Source organism: Phyllostomus discolor, chromosome 8 (genome assembly GCF_004126475.2).
Source record: "Phyllostomus discolor isolate MPI-MPIP mPhyDis1 chromosome 8, mPhyDis1.pri.v3, whole genome shotgun sequence".
NCBI lineage: Eukaryota > Metazoa > Chordata > Mammalia > Chiroptera > Phyllostomidae > Phyllostomus > Phyllostomus discolor.
In genome coordinates, this window is record NC_040910.2 from 103,050,700 (window position 1) to 103,070,821 (window position 20,122).

Here is a 20,122-nt window from a genome sequence, read left to right on the forward strand (position 1 = left end):
CTGACTCTGGGGGCTCGGGCCAGAGGGCTCACGTTCTAGCCCTTCCCGAGGGCAAGGGGTGGACTTCCGAATCACATGATTCTGAGAGCAAACAAGCTCTCAAAGGGCAAACCAAGCACATCATTCATTGGTGGCCTCTCTTCTGCCTCCTGGGCCACGGAGAAGTACTTCCAACAAATTCTCACTCTTCATTAGTGGAAAACATGCTCCGCTGATCACCACGCATCACCCAACACCTGGGATGAAAGCAGCCTTCTCTTACCACACGCATTTGCTCTCTTTCCAGTGAGTGGAATTCTAAGCTCACAAGGTGACCGCCAGCACTGGTTTAGCTGTGAGCACTGTTCCCGGTGTGGCGGAGACAGCTAGCTAGCCCCCAGGGGGCAGTCCCCCCTTCTGCACGTCTGGATGCCCTCATGGCTGCCCGGCACATATCCCTGCCTCCTTGCCTCCCTGTCAGCTAGGTTTAACCATGCGACTTGAGTTCCCGCCAGTGGAGTGGAAAAGGGAAGTGTCAACTTCTAGGGTCACGCAGACGCGTCCTTAAGCTGGTGGGAGGACGGTGATGCCCTCTTCCTTGCCCGTTCCCTCCTTCCTGCTGGCTAGAGCTGGAACTGGCTTGAACCATGAGGAAGAAACCACGTGTTTCTTAAAGGTCCTGGAGGCCAGCTAGAAGGAACTTGGGCACGTGGAGTGTCCCGTCTCCAGGATGCCTCCTCCCAGTTGTGTACAAGAAAGAGAAATGATTTTCTCTTCTGTTTTATTAAGTCCTCCGTGATTGAGGGCTTCCTCTCATGCTGGCCGAACCCATCCTGCTTTACCTGATAGGGATTCTGCTAGAAGGCAAACCAAGCACCAGCTGAGCAGGGTTAAGTCTTAAGGAGGTGACTATAAAGAAAGGGATGGGAAGAGATACGACAGTAGTGAAAAGACTACATTTGAAGTGATGAGATGAACCTAGGTTATATGAGCCTAGACAGTAATTCCCCTGGCATTTTTTAAATGTTGTTATGCAAAAGCCCTACTTTTATCCATTAACGGTGTTTCTCCAAATGTTGGTAATAATACTCCTGGGTAGTTTGTCAAATTTGCAATGTAGACAAGTTGTCTTGGTTGTTTTCCAGGCCGCTTTAGCGTACTTTGTCCTATGACACCTCTCTTGCCTCTCACCACCTGCTCTGGTACTCAGTGTCCGGGTCCACCCCGCCCCACCTGGGGGCCCACCTCACCGAAGCCCACCAGCAAGCCATCAGCTTGACGAGGGCCTAATATACAAGCCCACCCTGAGGTGCTGTGATCCTTAGCCCTGGCTGAGCATCAGAACTCCCACACGGCCTTGTAAAAATAAACATAGCTCAATTCTGCTCCCAGATGATCCTGATTCAGCCTGTCTAGGGTGCAGTCCAGGCATCTACATTTTCTGGGAGGTTGGCAGGTGATTCTCATGTGCAGCCAGGGTCGTGAACCACAGCTCTAAGGTGCTAGTGACTGGTGATGGCTCAGTGCGGCATCCTCAGCCACACACACCTCACGGACGAGAGTCAGCGCTGGACATGCTCCTGTCGGTTCTCTCTGCTCAGGGGTCTACTGCACGCCTACTCACAGAAGGCTGCACCTTGCCCCTGGGAGAGCTTGAGCTTTGGGCCGCCCTCTCCCAACAACCTGCGATGCACCAGTGTGGCCCCACGCTGTGGATGAGAGTGCCTCGCTTTGACGCACTACCTCTCCAAAGGCATTTGTGCTTCCACAGGAAATGATGCTTTACTCTCAGGGAATGGGCTCCTCCTAATGGCGGAATTTCAGGAGTTAAGGAAGTCAGGAGAAAAGATATTTTGGAAGAGAGACCCTTGCCAGTTCCCTTGCACACACACAACTTAAGCAGCACCAGTTCTACTTGGTTTTAGAAGATACCCCCCCCCCCCCCGCATGCAGTTTGGAATCTTCCTCAGTTCACACTTTCTCTCACCCCCTAGAGGGGCAATGTCACTCAGCCATAGTTAGATGGCAGGAGAGCCGTGTTAAAAGAGCACATTACACTATTCTAAATACCCTTGCATGCCTGGACGATGGTCTTAGAACTTAGGACACAGAGCAGAGGGCTGTTGAGACATCAGTCCTCTATTACAGTACAGAGACAGGCAGGCTAATCAATGTCTTCACATACCCGGCCCGTTTTTACAAACCTGGCATCGAACTAAGCTTCTGCGGTGTCTTGGGTAATCCTTAATCTTTCACTTCTCCTAAGCGTTTTGGCTATTTCTTCTTATTTTTGTCCTCTCCTTCCAGATTCTGTAAAACCTACTTCATGGGGTTATTGTAAAAATCAAACTAAACAAGAGGTTTGAAAGTGCTCTAAAAATTTTAAAGCTCTATGCCAATCTATAGTAATACTTCCGTAATGGGAAATGCATTCTTCGTGTAGCTGTACTTCACGCTTTTGCTGGAGAGAAGAGGGAGGAAGACTGAGATGTCAGGGGATCAGTGCTAAGGGCTGGCACAGGGATTCCTCGGTTCGGTCCCAGCCTCGTCCGCTTACTCACTGGGCAACTTGAGCACGTCACTTTAACTCTCCATCGAGAGAGAAACGATCGTTTTCTTACTCCAGATCATTATTCTTATTATAGGGGTAGTGGTCAGGGTTAATGAATCAACATGTCTTAGAAGAGTTCAGAGTCCATAGATTTGAAAACTCCTGCAGAGAGAATTGGGAAGGAAGGTTCAGATACAGCCCAACATCACCGCGGTGAGCCAGAAATGGAACCCTGGCATCCCGGCACCTGATTCCTGGTTCTAATTATCCGCGCACTTCCTCTGCGAGGTGGGATAAAAGAAAGAGTTTCTGGTTTTCTCCATTACAAAAACACCTCGAATGGCCTTTAGAGATCTTCTTAACCACTGCAGATGTATTGCCCTGGAAACAGGATTTGTGAGGAGGGTGTTCTCACACCTTTGTTGGCCTCCGCTGTTCTTGGGGAACAGGCGGAGAAATCACTGAAATATTTACAGGACAGCAGGCCGAGCGCCACCTCCTCTAATTGTCTCTTTTCTTTGCAAAGTGACAAGAAGTTGTTGGAGCTTCATACTTCATTTTATATACAAATTGAGGTCCTGGGGGACGGTATCCTTCATGTGAGCAGCCCTCCCAGTTACAGGAGAAAACCGAGCCACAGTAAAACCTTCAGGGGCATCATTTAATATCTCCAGCATTTCACGAGTTTCCGACACTCTGGTCTTCAAGGGGGGGAAGCTGATTTATACCTTCAGTTGTTAGACAATGGGAAGGTGAGGTCAGGCACGGGCATCCTTCATCCCTTATCCCGGTGCTCGCAGGTCCCTTGGGCAAGGTGGAATCAAAGCATTTCAAATGATAGAGGTCACGGGAGTGACACCATAAGAGGTAAGAGAGCACAGCCTCCTTCCTCTACCGGTGGGTCTGACACCCATATATCTTCATATCGCTGTGGTTTCCACTTGAAAAATTACGTGCAGTTGGTTTTACTTTCCCTTCCCTTCTTATTCTTAAAACATGATTCCCACCCCCCATCTAGAGTGTAATTTATGTCAAGAATAATGATTATGTGTTTCTGATTATTTTTTGAAAAGGCAAAACCTCTAACATCAATGAAGGACAACAGGTGTCTTGTTTTATGGCCTTGTACCTCCCCAACCCTATAAATCAAAGTCGCGTCTGCGCTCTCCGTGCCTTTGCACGGATCCGAAGCTGTCTCCCTAGGACATCCTGGGGGTCCTGTGCCCTCCGGCACAATGCCTCCTACATGGTAGGATCCGAGTAAGCTTTTCCCGCTAGGATTTAATCTGCAGGGACTTGATCCAGTGTTGGTCATGCTCGATGATACAGTACTGTTTTGCCAGTTGCAGCCCAAGTTTACACCCTGGGCTTCCGACCCCAAATTTCACAATGAGATTATTGCATACTCCTTGTTGCTTGTGAAATAAAATAGATCTCCAGTGGAAAGAGTCCTCCTGTTTCGGTAGGTCCCCTTGCAATGTAGAAAGATCTTAAGCAGCCCTGGCTGGTGTGGCTCAGTGGATTGAGTGCAGGCCTGTGAATTGAAAAGTCTCTAGTTCGATTCCCAGTCAGGGCACGTGCCCGGGTTGTGGGCCAGGTCCCCAGTTGGGGGTGTGTGAGAGGCAACTGATCTATGTTTTTCTCCCTCTCTTTCTCCCTCCTTTCCCTTCTTTCAAAAAATAAATAAATAAAATCTTGTTAAAAAAAAAAGAAAGAGCTTAAGCAGAATTAAACCAATGGTAAAACAAAGTACAACATTGCAACTGACTCTTAAAATTACACAAAGACGACAGATTATTAAAATAGCCTTAAAAGAACACCTGATGCAAATACGGCTTTGCGTTAAGTGTTTTAACAACATCGTTTCTCTTTATTCTGCATTTATTTCTTCTTTCTTTCCTAGATTCCTTTGCTTTACATACCCTTCCCGCCAAGCACAGGAATCTTGTATACTCAGCCACTCGGAATGGACATCATTATGTAAATATGGAGGCACGTGGCTTCGTCGTGAAATAGTTGCGAAGCTATATTTTTCCACTCTCTAATTACATTTTTATTTTTGTCAGGATAATATACATACATCATTTTTAAAAATTAAGTAGAGCCACCAGCAGTCATCACCTCCCGGAACCAGAGTGACGCTCTCCAGGGGCAGCCCCTTCCCATTCTGGCGTGTAGCTCCACACTCCTGGATAATATCATTACACAGAGATTTTTTATTTATCAATCTCAGGCGTTATCTAGTGATCTCATATAATGGCAGAGGAGGATTTAATGCTCTTATCTCATCCCAACCCTCACTTCTCCCCCCCTCGTCTTCCCAACGTGATTATGTCATAATTTTTAGTTAGTTTCATTTCGGGGTTTACAGGATTTTAACTATGTAAATTGTATTTACTGCCAACCCTTAGAAACTTCTATAATTAAATTTTATCTCCTGTTTTTTTCCAGAGTTGGCGAATGCCATGGGTTTTCGTTTGATTAGCTTTCTAAGGCATCGTCTCTAATGCTTCCCAAACTTTGCAGCGGGGTCGTCGCGACATCACACCTCTCTCCGACCACTGGTTTGTTTCCACGGGGTCAGACCCAGCCGCTGACCCGGCAGTTCCGTCCTTGTTCTCGTTCTCGTTCTCCTCCCCACTCCCGGGGCGGCCTGCTGGCACCCCAGACTGCCCTTGATCCCTCTCCTTGTCGGAGCTGCCCCCGGGCCCAGCCTCGCCTCCTGCCTTCTTTCTCGGTGAACTCCCCCGGGTTGGGGGAGCACTTCCTCCGGTGGCCTCCCAGGAAAGGCTGCCTAGGAGGAGAATTCCTTGAGACTGTGCACGTCGGAAAACCTCTTTATTCTGCCTTCACAGCTGATGGACAGTTTGGGTGTGAACATGCCCATGGGAATCGTTTTCCCTTAGAATTGGGAAAGTTTTGCCTCGTCGGCTCCCAGCTTCTGGATTCCTTGTGTAGGACCCACTTTCCCCCTGGCTTCAGCGTCTACGAGCTTCTCGTTATCCACCGTGTTCTGAAGCTTCCCTGGGATTACAAGGTGTGCGGCACTTTCCATTCATGCGCCGGGTGCACGGAGCGCCTTTTCCGTCAGGGGACTCGCGTCCCTCGTTCTGAGACATTGGGCTGTGTCTTTCATCGCTGCGTTCCTTTTATTTCCTGTGTTCCAGCAGTTTCATCTCTGCTGTTTCGTGTTTGGTTTTTCTTGGTCTTTTCCCCCTGTCTCTTTAAGGTTGCCTCAACTGTATCTTCTAGCTCTTCTATTGATTTTGTTTTTAATTCTATCACATAGTTAATTTCCAACTCCCCTCTCTCGTTCTCTGGTTCTTTATCAGCATCCTATTCCATAGATATTCCCTAGACACTATTCCATAGTGTCTTCTCATCCCTCTGGGGATATTAAATAATGGCTCGTTTGTTTGTTTGGTTACTTTGGTTTTTAATTTTCTTTTATGCTTCCTAAATTAACTCCGTGTCCCCTGAGTTCTCTTTCGTCTGTTGCATGTTTTGGTCTCTGTCTTTCATGTTGGAAGCTTTTCCGCACATGCCTGGGGATCCCTGGACGCTGATCAAACGTGGAAGTAGGGCACTGAGACCGAAACTCCCGTGTGCCAGGGCGGAGCGCGTCGGTTCACGGGCTTCACTGTTACAAGCGATGCGGGGCCCCAGCCATTTTGCTTGGGTTCTCCCAAACGGTAGCACCTGTAAGTCTTTTCTTTGAGGCCATTCACTTTTCCAGAGAAGAATCCACGACTGTCCTGGTGGTCCGTTACACACAACTATACCAGGGTCCTCATAATCGAGCAGTAAGAGGAGGCTGTGAGCCTCACGAGTCAGGACGTAGACTATTATTTAATTCCCCTGTCTCAGAATGTGTCTCCTTCTACTCTGGACTGCATGTCCCAAGATTTGGGACCTCCCTGGTTTAGTTTCTCCACACAAACTAAACACCACCACCCCCCCTGCCCCGTGCCAGGGCTAGAAAAAGATCGTTAACTAACTATAGGGTGGGAAAGAGTAATACGATGCTGAACTGAAGTCAGAAAACTCTATTGCTCTTCTCAACTCTGCAACAAATTAGTCACATCACCTTGGGTGATGCTACATAATGACATCCTTGGGTGAGTCACATACTGACATCATTGGGTGAGTCATATACTCTAGCTGGTTGGGCTGGAGTTTTCCCGACCACAAAAAAGAGCACACAGTCTTGCTTCATCCCCGCTGGAGAGCCCTGTAACCTCTCCACCTAAGCGTCCTTCACTACAGCACCTCACGGAGAGGCTGAAATAAGGGATGAAATGTATTTAGGAGAATTTCCTTGGCAAGCATTGCCACGTTCTTCAATTACGCCACGTTTTAGTGCTTGCTCCTACGTACGGTGATCTCGGCTTTGGTAAGGTGGGACCCGCAGCTCAGAGTCTGCGTCAGAGCCTCTCTCTCCCTGCCCCTCCTTTCACAAGTTCTGCCCGGTTTGGCCCGCGAGAGGCCCAGCAGTTCCACCCTGTGGGCGGGGCTGAAGGTTCCCACGAACCTCTGGCAGGAGGGTCTCCCAGACGCCCGCCTCTCCTCTAGCGGTGCCAAAGGTCAGAGGCCGCTTCAGGGTCAACACCCTGGACAACTCCCGGGTCCCATCTGGCAGTGCTGGCGCTAGGATCCACAAAATTTGGGCCGAGAAATCTAGAATTAAAACATTCCTCATCTTGACTTTACATTATGATTAGGGCATTATTCATTATGGAAAATGTTTGTATAGCATGGTTGAGCCAAAAAAAAAAAAAAAAGTACTGGATTTGGAGATTTGACAAAAAAAAACAACCCTGAGTTTACATCTGATTCTTTTTTTCCAGCTGTGTGAGCAAGTCCCTTACCCTCGCTGAGCCTCAGTTGCCACTTCTGAAGGCCAGGCTGAAAGCATTTTACAAACACCAAATACAGTGCTACCCAACTGTAAAGTATTACCGTTGCCATTGTTACTGTTCTGTTCCCTCAGGGAAGCCCGCATTTCCTGCCTCTCCTGCCTGCTTTGTAACACCCACGCAGTCCCAGGATCAGAGCTGGCTTTCCAAAAAAGACTTTCATCCTTTTCTTCCCCCTCTAAAACAAATGAATCCAGAACCAATCTACCTTAACCATCCAATATGCGCAGCCTCTTTTGTTCATGAACAACCTTAAGGTAATAAACTGGTGTGCCCCTGTGACCGAGAAAAATGTTGGAAGGAAATGGGTTTCCATCTCAGGCTTCTACGGTGCCGGACCAAACAATAACAAGGGAAAAATGATTCAGCTAAATGTGCCTGACGTGCGTTGGCATCCAATATGCCACCCTCCTCGCCAGGCATTATTACTTATATACCTGCCTCGGAGAAGGCTTGCCTGGAAGAGCTACCCCGCTTTTATCGGACATACATTTTAGGGACTTTTAAATAAACTTGTACAGAAATGCAGAGCCGCACGTCTTCTAAACTTTGCTATTTCATCCGTCTGTACCAAGCACCGTGAAGCAAAATGGATGTGCCTTCAGCCTTCTACAGCCGTGGAAAATGAACCAGTCCACTTAACAATAAATGGTGGCTGGTTCAAACACATGACTGGTCTAGTGAAGAAGAAAGGAAAGTTGAGCTTAATGAAGTCCAGTATCTGTGTCCCCGTGCACGGACAGGAAAGGACGAGTGTTTTATAACTGTTTATTGGAGTTAATGGTAATAAATTCCTCACTTGTGATGCATTAACTTTAATGTTTTCATTACTTGGTGATTTAGGTTTTCCCTTTTCACGCTGTAAATCATGTTGTCCCAGTAGCAGAGCAGGTCGAGTGCCTGCCGTAATGTGCACAGTGCGCAGTGGGGAAAAGAATGTTCTCTCTCTTTCTCTCTCTCTCTCTCTCCAGCACTGTCTGACAAAAGATACTTGGCCTCATCCACTTTGCTACTTTCTAAATAAGCAATAAAGACAGACAGACAGATTCATCTGACAGCGGCCTAACAGAATATGACAGGGCCGAGTTCAGATCCTAGGGAAGGACAGTCTCCATAGTAACTTTCCAAATGTATTTGGTACTAAAGTTCTTTTTTTTTTCTTTTTCTTTTCTTTCTCTCTCTGTCCTTTTTTTTTCCGTTTGCTGAGTGTGAGCCCTTGGTTAATGAGCTGTGCAAATAGATATTGAGATTTAGTGTTTTTATTTTGCAATTACTGGCTCAATTTGGTTGGAAACTTTTGGGTCTAGGAACATCACCCTCATTTTCCCCTCTCTAATTTTTTTCCCTTGCAAAGTTTTGAGTTTTGTCAGATGGATCAGAAGAATCAAGCAAGATTTTCATCTCAAATGTGTGACTGCAAAGGGAGGTGATTTTTGTCCTAAGGTTCCTTATCATAACCTTCATTTTTCTGTCTCCATTTCCACACTGCTGCACAGAGACACCCAGGCAGCTGGCTGCGGGGCCTGGTTTGGGGGTGGCACTTCGCCCACTGGGTGATACACACCCGGTCAAAGCCACATGGCTGAGATCATTGCATTCCCATCCAGTACCTCCTGTTGGGGTGTCGGAGTTCTCATTAGATCCCACCCCGAAGTACCCCAGAGAGTCACAGTAATTAGTTTCTGAGTCATCTTCTTTATTTTCTGCTTTGTTTGCTTTAACGTTTTCTCAGTGCAGTGCTCTGATGATATCTGAATGTCTTTAACTAGAGAGACAGGGAGAAGACAAAATTATTGCCATTCCCTTCCTCCTTGGAATCTTTTTTGGTGTGGAGAGTAACCAGAATAGGGACTCCAGGTTCCGGTGCACCAACACCCCACACAGTCTCCACCGTCCACACAGTTAAGCACTCACGCACACGTAGGATGTTTACGTAAAGGATGCAGCAAACGTACCTGCAGAAGTTCGAAGAGAAATACCAGTTTTCAAGGGAATAAAAGAACACGACTGGGAGAACATTCCAAGAAGGGGCCAAATTCTCAGCCGTTCGGGGTCTGTCGCTCAGAAATTGCTGTCGACAGCCATTTTCTGAAGAGTATTCAATTATTCATTTAAGTCGTCAGCACTTGGCTCGGTCCTTTGTCTACTGAGGGCTTCCCCTGAAGCCATTTGGTGCTTTCAGCTTTGGTGCCTTGGTGCTTCCCTGACGATGGGTGGGGTCCGAGGTGAGAAGACTCGGTGTCTCCCTGAGGCTGTGAAATAGGCTCAGACGTTTTCTTCTCTCCAGTTGGGGTTCATAGTGTTTCTTCCCAGAGTGCTCCCCCAAGTCCTCTGTGCCCTCCTCCGGGCGTCCCCGGTACTGCTCTTCATCCTGCTGTCGGCACTCCCCAGGTCCTCCTCCTTGCTCTCCTGGCCAAAGCTTCCTTTCTTTCCCTGTGTTAACTTCTTATTGCGCATTACCAACCTTAAGATTAAAATAGTGAATATACAGCAGAACAAAAATTACCGTTCGTGTCTTGGATGAAAATGATTTACCTAACAAATACTCGGTCCCATATTGCCTTCTTAGATCACAAGTCCCATTAGGCTGGAAGGGGTTTCGGTTCCGTTTAGCACACATTTATCAGGCACCTACTGTACGTGCTGTGCCTTTGGGGACTCGGAGAGAAACAGGTCCATGAGTAGTGAATCGCTCTGCCTCTATGAAGGGACTGGATTTCCTAGTGGCAGCTTTTTTTTAGGCTTCAAAAAATTAAGTAATTAGCCCCCAAACTCCCCATAGTTTACTGTGTATATGTTAGCCAAGGATTCTTTGTAATCTCACATCAATTCAACAATTCTTTACAGTCCAGCCCCTCAGTGATGAGTCTCAGCTGTTCACATGGTCCAGCTCCTCCTCAATCTCATTCTCACTCTTCTGACCCAGACGGTGGTGCTGCAAGCGCTGGGCCACCCCCCAGATGCACAGCTGCATTGGCTTCTTCACTGCGACGTCTCGTGCACAGAGTATTTGCTTCCGTAACGCCACGTCTCTTCCTATGAATGCAGGAGCTAGTATCGCCCTCCCTCCCATTTCTAGGCTGCCCTCCCCGTGGCCTTCCCCCACGACCCGCAGCTACAGTCCTCTTCCCAGGAGTAACAAGTGTCTATTTCCCTGTTCAAGTCTTCTGGCACCCTTACGTGGTATCTAACAGCTTGCGTAAACCTCAACCAAGAGACAAGAAGGGAAGTACTGGGGAAAGGGTTTAGGTTCCCTGGGAGCCGAGCCCGTGCTATCGTGTTGCCCTGTAGAAAATAATATTAGAGCACAAAAGAGGGCGTGTGTAATGCTACCTGGGGAGAGCGGAGAAAGATTCAGAGAGAATGTGACGTTTCAGCTGAGTCTTAAAGGAGCACCCCTACTCAGAACACGGAGACGGAGAGGGGAACCGTCTGTCCGGCAGGGAAAACGGCAGCAAAGGCCTGCAAGGTGGGGAACACGGCGCACTCCAGAAGGCAGAGTCTGTTAGCTGCTGTTGCTGCAGTGTCGGGAGGTGCGGAGTTTGGGAGGAAATGAAACTGGGAGGCGGGGTGAAACCAAACATGAAACATTTCTGTGTGTGATGGAGAGTTCGGATTTCACCCTGTCAGTGAGGGAGAGGTTGAAGCGGGAATGCGGCATGACCACATCCGTTTCAGAAAGGTGGTTTCTGGCCACAGGGTGGTGAACAGGTACAAGGTAAACCAGTCCAAAAAAGATTTCAGACCCTGGTGAGTCTTTTTTTTTCTCTTGCCTTTTCCCTACGTTCTTATCACAGTCCAGTGGAGTAATAAATAGACTTGAAAATGACATTTTGTCATTCGTTTTTGAAGATAGGCTCACAAGTGATACACATATAAATGCTGGTGTGCCTCAAGATGAGGGAGGAATACAGTGATGCTTCAAGGTGTGTAAAAAGACAACTTAGCATTTTAAATCCTTCCCTCCTCCTTTTTAGAGTCATGCGGCCATCTGAAATGTTGCTGCCTGGATTTTACCAGGATTCTCACTTTTACTGTTGCCCCTCGCTGCGGTTTGGCTGCTCAAGAGACTCTATGTAGTTAGATCTTTGTGTTTCTGTATTAAGGATGAGTTTCCAGGATAAAAATCAAGCTGAGGGTGCTGGGCTACAGAGAGGCAACTTGGAGAAATCAGAAGACACAGAGGCTTCCTGGGTTTAAGCAGTTTGTGCAGACATCACACGGATTCTCAGCCTTTTCCCCGCCGTAATGCATGTCCCGTGACTCGCTTCCGTGGAACACCCACAAGTTTGAAGAGACAGTTTTTTCCAGGAAGTAAAGCACTGTGGGAATTTTCCCTCCCTCTCTCTGAATTTAATGAGTTTACTAATTTTTAAAAAATCAGTCATTTTGCATTTAAGGAATAAAAATCTTTTTAAAAAATACAAGGAGTGAAAGAATTTTAACAAAGTTTACATTTCTTTTTGCAATAGCTTTTAATAATTTATCTCATCATATTTTTTTGCAATGTTGAAATACATTTTCAGCACCCATTACAACCATGAAATTAAGAAGCAGACTGTCAATAATGAACCTCAGAGGAGACTGATTTACTTCCTATTAAAAACTCTGTGGTATTACAAGCATTACACAGTAATGCTACATAACTACCTTTTGTCACGAGAATCATCACCAAAGTTTTCTGGAAATGAGTTGACATAAGAATTAAATATTTAAGTCTTGATAACAATGTTCCGTATTTTTAACTTCGGCCAGCTCTTCCTTTTTCATTGTTAAGATATACTTTAATGGTTTTAAAGCAGAGGCTGTTAGAGGGGGAAGGCGGGGACGGGTTGAAAGAAGGTGAGGGAATCAGCCAAAGAACCCAGACGCATGGCCCATGGACGTGGACCACGGTGTGGGCATTGCCTGAGGGAGTACGGGGGAGTGCATGGAGGGGGGCAAACGGGGGTAAATTGGGACAGCTATAATAACATAAACAATAAAATATTTTTTTAAGATTTATTTTTTTAGAGAGGGAAGGGAGGGAGAAAGAGAGAGAGAGAGAGAGAAACATCAATGTGTAGTTGCTGGGGGCTGTGGCCTGCAACCCAGGCATGTGCCCTAGCTGGGAATCGAACCTGTGATACTTTGGTTCACAGCCCGCACTCAACCCACTGAGCTACACCAGCCAGGGCCAACAATAAAATATTTTAAATAAACAAAGCAGAAGCTGCTAGAATAGAGTCTAGATAGCTAAAACTGTACTCCTGGGTTCCAACTTACAAATAAGTTTTTTTTAAAGATTTTATTTATTTTTAGAGAGGGAAGTGAGAGAGATAGAGAGAAACATCAATGTGCGGTTGCTGGGGGTTATGGCCTGCAACCCAGGCATGTACCCTGGCTGGGAATCGAACCTGGGACACTTTGGTTCCCAGCCAGCGCTCCATCCACTGAGCTATGCCAGCCAGGGCTCAAATAAGTTTTTTGTAATAGTTATCAGTAAATTATCCTCCCTCCCCATCCCCCTGCCCCAGTTCTTAGAAAACTTTGGTCAAGAGCAGAACTAGATCCAGGCGGATGTATATGCCAGACAACAGCAAGAACAGGAAAGCCCAACTACCACTTTGTGTTTTAGAAACAGAAGGCAATTCAAAGGTACTCAACATTACATTAAGAAAAGCTTTCACAGGGTAATATTTAGACAGTCACGAAAGTTAAGAAAATACTAATGTCAAAGTATATATGACTACAACGTTAAAATACACAAGAACTACACATGAATCGGGATTATTTTCCTGTTCTCCACATGAATTTTACCCTTCATTTTCATAGGGTTGGTTACACAACACCTAGTCATTTCTTAGGACATCTGATGAAGTCTGGTGATTCTCTCCTAAGGAATCTCTCTCTTCTGGCCCTATCTTAGTCATTGTGCTATCTCAAAATAGTGCCACATCGCCATGATGTTCTGAACTAGAAGACACATCCTGTGTGCCGCGCCGTCCCCACGATGGAACCAGCAAGGAAACGAACACAGTCTGCTCCCAGGGCTCCCGCACGGAGGGCATCCTGGCCAGCAGCTACCGGTAGTGAACAGGGCGTTTGCTGCCAGGCCAGCGCCAGCGCCATGCCCACAGCACGCCTCCTGCACTGCAGTGCAGCATCAGTCTGTCCGCCAGCCCCCAGTGAGAGTCCTAAAGCCTCAGGCCTAGAGGCCTCCCTGCCCGCCACCCGGTGCCAGTGGGCCCACATGACCTCGGTGCGTCACCTGCTGGCACCACCAGCCGTGCGCAAGCCCGGGCAGCCAGCTGTGAGCCCCACCTGCCTCCCCATCATTGGCCAGGCCACAGCCTTCACGGATTCCTGATTGTCACAATAATAATAGTACATCGGATGTAGTTAGTCATCATAGACTGTGGCATAAATATTATAAGCTGAAAGTCATTTTTAATTGACTTTTTCCCTTGAGGAAGCACATCAGAACACAAATGAATGCTATTATTAAGAAAAACTTGGAATCCATTCTCATTCTAAAAGTGAATTACCCAAAGCCTCCACCCTTTAAGTCAACACCTTAAACTGATCAAAAGACACCAGTGAGTCATGATACCATGGTTGAGAGTCGATGATTATTGTATGAGTTAGTCATTCTTTAAGATGAACTGTGTGCACCTACCAGATGCTGTTGCTATTACCATTTATTACGATGCTGGAAGTAGTGTGTAGAAGTTTATCACACATGGAATTGGAAGGACTTTTCTCTGCTCCTTTCACTTCTTATGAGTCAAGTCCCACTGACAGCGACAACATTCCCTAAGGAAGAGCTTTCCCTAAGACCACAAGCCGGTGAGACACTTAGTGCAGGAGCAAGAACCTTCATCCTCCATGAACAGTAACAATGTCTGGATGTCACTTGCAGCTTGGCATTACTGATCTAATGTTTCATGATGAGAAACCAGTTTGGATATCTGGCTTAGTTTTTTCCTTTCTCTCTTTAAGCCAATGCTTCTTCCTTAAAGAGTGAGTGTTACGTCCAAGACGCCTGTGCGTCCTCTGCCTGAACAGGGCTACGCTTTTCTAGACACCACTCTTGCGTCAGAAGAGGTTTTATAAACTCTGGGGGCCGAGCAGCATTTTTTGAGGGCTTCCAGTAGCTTCCTCTGGTGTTTGCTCTATCCTGTATAGCCTTTGATTACACTCTCGTGCTTGCTTTCATTTCACTCCGTGTATCTGTTGACCTCTGGGGAGACCTTGCTCTAGAAAACAGTCCCACAGGTAAACCAGCCTGGACATATTAAAAAGTAAGGAAGAAATACAAGGTCTTAAAGTAATTTTTGACATCAAGTATTAGAATAACCATACATCATGTCTGTTTCTTTTTCCACGTTTAAGTGGGGTCTCTTTTGTGGGAGAGCAAGGCGGGACGACCCAGTCTTTCTTCAGCCACTTCTGAGCGTGTCTCCCGACGGGAAGCTCAGGGGGGTGGAAGGAGCGTGGGCTTTTCCAGCTGAGCAACGTTCAGTTTCCCGTTCTACAAAGTACAGCTGATAATAATACGTACCCCATAGGGTTATCGTGAAGTTTAAATGAGATGTAAAAACGCTTGATAAAATGTTGGATTAAAAACTTGTTCTTTTTTTTTTCTACCATTTGTAGTAAGATATACTAGTTACAACTATTTTGTTCTTCAGTTATCTGCTTTTTCTTTTGGGTACTACTGGCCTAGCATCTACAGGAATTGTCTTTATCTTCAGTAGAACAAGATTTCGCCCACAGATTTCTACACTGTTTGGTCTGTCACCTGGATTCACAGGTTGCTTTAAAGGCCTTAAAACACTGAAGGAGCAGCAAGAGCCCACCGGGGTCGGTCGGACACCGCCTCCTGTGTCGTTTGCTCGCTACAGGTGTGCAGTTTCCACGGTTTTCGGATGTCCTCCTGTCCAGCTCCGACGGCCGTGTTTTGTTTCTTAGCTTATGCAACAGCTCGTTAAAGAACTTGAGCACATTCCACTCACTTCCTTCCTTCCACCTGATACTCAATGTATTTCTGCAGGAAATTAAAGCTGTTTGAGTGGTTTCTATGTCTTTGAAACTTTTAGACCCTCAGTCTATTATTAATGATTTAGGACTTTTTACCTTACCTGCGTTGGTCTAAATTCCTTACTAAGTGGAGCAAAATGACAGAGAAGTGAAAGGAATACATGTAAACTCGAGTGAATATCAAAAAGGAACCACGGGGCTGAAAGAACTGTATCTGTAAGCCTGTCCCAAGGGACTAATAACAGAGAAAGTCATGGAAACCAGCTTCCCTGTTAGCATCCTGCTCAGGTGAACACGGCTCGCCAGACGCCTCGAACTGACACTTATTGGCTGGTTCCTGCAAATTGAGAAAAAAAGCAAAAAGTAACCAAGAAATTTGAGACTCGGAGGAAAAACAGTAGTGAACTTGTTAAAGAAGGCCACAGAAACCAAACATCATACCAAGGAGCGGGTGTGATGAGCAGGTGGGAGATCAACAACCCACAGGACAGGAGAGCCCCACCCACCCACCCACCCACCCCACCTGCAGTAGCTCCTCCCCTTTCGGTGCCTTTGAGACGTCGGGAAAGGTGTGTTCGTCACTGGCCTGCAGTGCACACACGCCAGCAACCTTCAAGGGAATTAGAACTGGACCGTTCGCAGCCTTCAAGTATTAGATCTTCTCCAGCCTCATCCATCCGACTCCCCAGGTCCCCTAGCATGCATGCTTTAAGGAAGGCACCTGGTAAATTTCCCCCTGCCTGAAATTCCTAGTAGCTATCAGCCTCTAGGCGGGATGTGGTTGATTTGGTCCCCTTTTCATACAGTGGAGAAGAACTTGAATTACAGGGAAAGGGGAGGATGGGAGAAGTCCACAATGGGGACTTGAAGAAAAGGTTTTTTTTTAAAGGTGAACTGATTTTCACTGCAGCCTGTGTTAGCGAGAGACCAAACCAGCCACCTCCAGTGAAAGTTTGCAGGCACCTGGTTTGTCCTGCAGGCGCTGCCGCCTTTTCGCAGTGGCCTCCTGTGCTATTGGCCTTGTGCTGTGGTTTTGCCAACTCATTTCTCCAATTCTCTTTTCTCAGTGGGCCAGAACGCAGCTGATTAAATAGGCCGTGACTCGCATAAGCTCCCGTGTCTTTTTTATCGACTGCCTCACGGAAATGTATCGCACTCCAAAGGTCCCCGTTGTTGTTGCCGTGCATAGCTGACTGACGAGTCACGTTTAGCACGGAGAGATGGAATCCCGCTCTGTCGTTTTTATTGCTGAGTTGGGGATGGGTGGGATTCAGGGTTTAAAGGAATCCGGATGAGGCGAGAGAGATGTCTGAGAATTTCTTTTATCTTTATCTGCCGTGAAAGTTGGGTGGCCATCACTTCTGGGTAACACACTTCTCTGTTGATCTTATCTTTATGGCCCCACATCCTTCGACTAAGTGAATCTTTTCTTTATAGAGGCTGTTCTGACAGTTTTAGTTAAGCGCAGTGGTAGAGAGAGATTATGACTCTAACGTAACTCTGTTTTGTGCTGATAGAACGTGATACACCCTTAAGTTTATCCAAGCAGGCCATTTATTCCCAATAAACCTAAATCGTTTCTTTTTTTTTTTTTTTTCATTAAGGTGGTGACATCTTTTTTCAGGTAATGGACAAAAAGCCTTGATTTCTTTTTTAAGTATACTTAAATAGAAGTGGTTTTGCCTTAACGTAGTCATTGTGTCTTCTTCCTATTCTTATTATCTCCTTACAAAGTATTTACATACTTTTATTCTGCACTAAGGGGCCCTGCACTTCTGTTCATTTGCCAGTAGGTGTCAATTCAGGCACACGAGGCTCCTCCCCTCTCCGCGCCCCGGGACGGGACTGCGGCCGGCCTGCGCGTGCGTCCTCGGGGTCACCAGTTCTCGGGTAGCAGCACCGCGAACTGGCACCGGAAAGGAAGATGGCTTGATTGCCACAGTGGCTTCCCTTCTCGGTCGTCTAGATCCCTCTGATAGGTTGCGGGGCCCACGAGATTGTGCACGGAGAACAATTCTGTGACTGTGCAGTGCCCAGCACAGAGAAGGCAATCGAGAGCAGAGATCAATTTGATTTGATTTCCTGAAGGTTTTCCATAGCCATTCCGAACTTCACCTCGAATCGCATTTTTTCCACTGCCCACAAGAGAAACCAGGCAGCAGAGTTCATCAGGACAGACTCCCTCTAATAAGAAAGCCACATAGCACATCTTACAAAAACACAGCGTATAAAATACCCCATTTTCCAGCTCTGTGACTGTTCAGAATCTTGTTGGTAAATGACCAAGAAAGGAAATTCAGCAACTCGTTCCGTGCCCAATTTTAGAACACCAAGGGTGACACCACGGAGAGGAGGTGGCGATGGTGCTGTCCCCGGTCCCCCAGAATTAGCGATTTGAAGTTCAAGCATGTCCGCCGCATTATGCCTTTGTTTTCTTGGTGGTGGCATTCTTGGGTTTCGGTTGGTAGGGAGAGAAAAGCCTCATGCTGATAATGTACTGAAAGTAAATGAAATTAAATAAGCGAAGCAGTGCTCATCACTACTTCCTTCCCCCCTGGGTAATTCAATTCAAGCTCTCTCTCTGATGGCAACTCCCAGGGACTGTCTCTGTCACCCCGCTGGGGCCTGGAGTCTTAACATCTAAATAAAAGTTTCACTCAAGCATTTTTTATGCTCCTGCCAGCAGGATCAGTGAGCTGGTGTGGGCACATTAATGTAATATTCATACTCACGGACTCTCCCCGCACACGAGGCAATGTCTTCCCATTTTCATAATTATAGATGTTCCATAAAATGGCATTTAGATTTGCATTAAAAAAGGAGGCTTGAATTCTAATAGAACGTTTAACATGTCTCTTACGGTTCAGGCTCTCAGCATCTTTAACAGGTAGCTGTGTGCCTAAGTATAACAAGACCTTAAAATAGGGAAAAGGGAAAAAAAAAAATGGGAAGAAGAGATGGAAACTTCAAGCTTAGGGGAGCCTGTTTTTCTTATCTCCCACGTTTTATCATTTAATTTTTCGGCCTCTGGGAGCAATTTTTTGACAGCGCTGCAGAGGATGGGCTCTGCTGCAGAGGGCCTTCTCAGACTTGCTGGGTCTTCACCCCACCCGCAGTGGGATTTGTTTCTGTTCTCTCAGACACCAGTTTCAGAGAGACAGTAGAATTTTCAGAGGGGTAGGAGGATGACAGGATTGCAGACAGACTCTCCTTCGCTGCTGTTGCTCTCACGTGTGCTTCCCGAGACCCATCCGGGAGGGTTTACAGCAGCCAAGGGGTCTGCTAATGTAACACACAGAAAGGGGATCAGGCCATGAACAAGGAAGGTGACAACAAGGACCAATGGGATAAAGAATCAGGCACCTAGACACAGTGGGGGGGAGGGGCGGAGGAGAAAAGAAAAGCTCTTCTAATTCACATATCTAAAACTCAGCTTGGAACAGCTTAGAAGCAAGAGGTCATTTTAGTTGCATTTTACGTTGTCTTAAAATGTTATTTTTCAATAAAAAGTATGTAAAGCACTGAACAAAATGGCCATCACTGAGTAAAAGTTAGTTATTGTAGGAGATAGTCAAAAAAATAATTGTGTAATTGAAAGAAAAGTTATTCCATCCAGAAGTCCCAAGATATTGTATAGGTCAGGGATTTTTCAACCGGTGTGCTATAAGAATCTTTAAAACATGCAATGCCTGACTGTTTAGTCAGGGGCACTGACCTCTTTTCCCTTAGATTGTCAAATAAAAAAATGACAACGGCCAACACAATAGCCATTGGTGTAAATGAATCAGAGTTATACCTAGTTTTTGTCAGATCAGCAAAACAAAGATTTTCTTGGGGTGCCTCAGAATTTTAGCAATTAGTTTATGTGTGCCGTGAGATGAAAAAGGTTAAAAATTGCTGGTATAGGTTGTGCCTTAATTTGGTGTATATTTTGTTTGGTTACTAAACTTTTTAAGGCAAATCAACAGATAATACTAGCTCACCCCCTTCATTTCTCCTAATTAAGAAATATAAAATTATAGCCCGGGCTGGCATAGCTCAGTGGATTGAGCTTGGGCTGTGAACCAAAATGTCGCAGGTTCGATTCCCAGTCAGGGTACATGCCTGGGTTGCAGGCCATGACCTCCAGCAACCGCACATTGATGTTTCTCTCTCTCTATCTATCTATCTCCCTCTCTTCCCTCTCTAAAAATAAATAAGTAAAATCTTTAAAAAAAGAAAATGCAAAATATATTTTAAAAAAAGAAATATAAAATTATATTTTTAAGAGTTTTTGTTTTTTTTGTTGTTTTTTCTTTTACTTTTTGAGGAGTTAATTCCTTCCTCCTTGTCTCTGTCCTTTGCCCCTCCCTTCTGTAAAATAAATATAAACTCCAGTGGTGGGAGATGGACTAGGATCTGGACTTCTCAATAAATTCCTACTTAATGAGGCTCATTGAAAGCCGAGAACGTTAGCAGCGTGCAGTTAAAGACTGGTGTCAGTTCCAGTATCTTCTCTTTGTAAAGGCTTCTACCATTCTTGCACTCTCTCCCATACTTTGACACAACCAGGATTTGGCAGTTATTGCCAAGTTCAGCTTGCAGAGCCCTTCTTTGTGTGAACAGAATAAAATTTATGTTCGCTAAGGTGGCTGTTTGTTTTTTAAAAAGTGTA

At 46.1% G+C, this 20,122-nt stretch overlaps 1 protein-coding gene across 1 annotated transcript in view; it reads left to right on the forward strand.

Annotated features, from left to right (window-relative positions):
* Nucleotides 1–20,122, forward strand: part of SKAP1 (src kinase associated phosphoprotein 1) — a 263,510-nt gene that overhangs the window by 194,878 nt on the left and 48,510 nt on the right. The window lies entirely within an intron of this gene.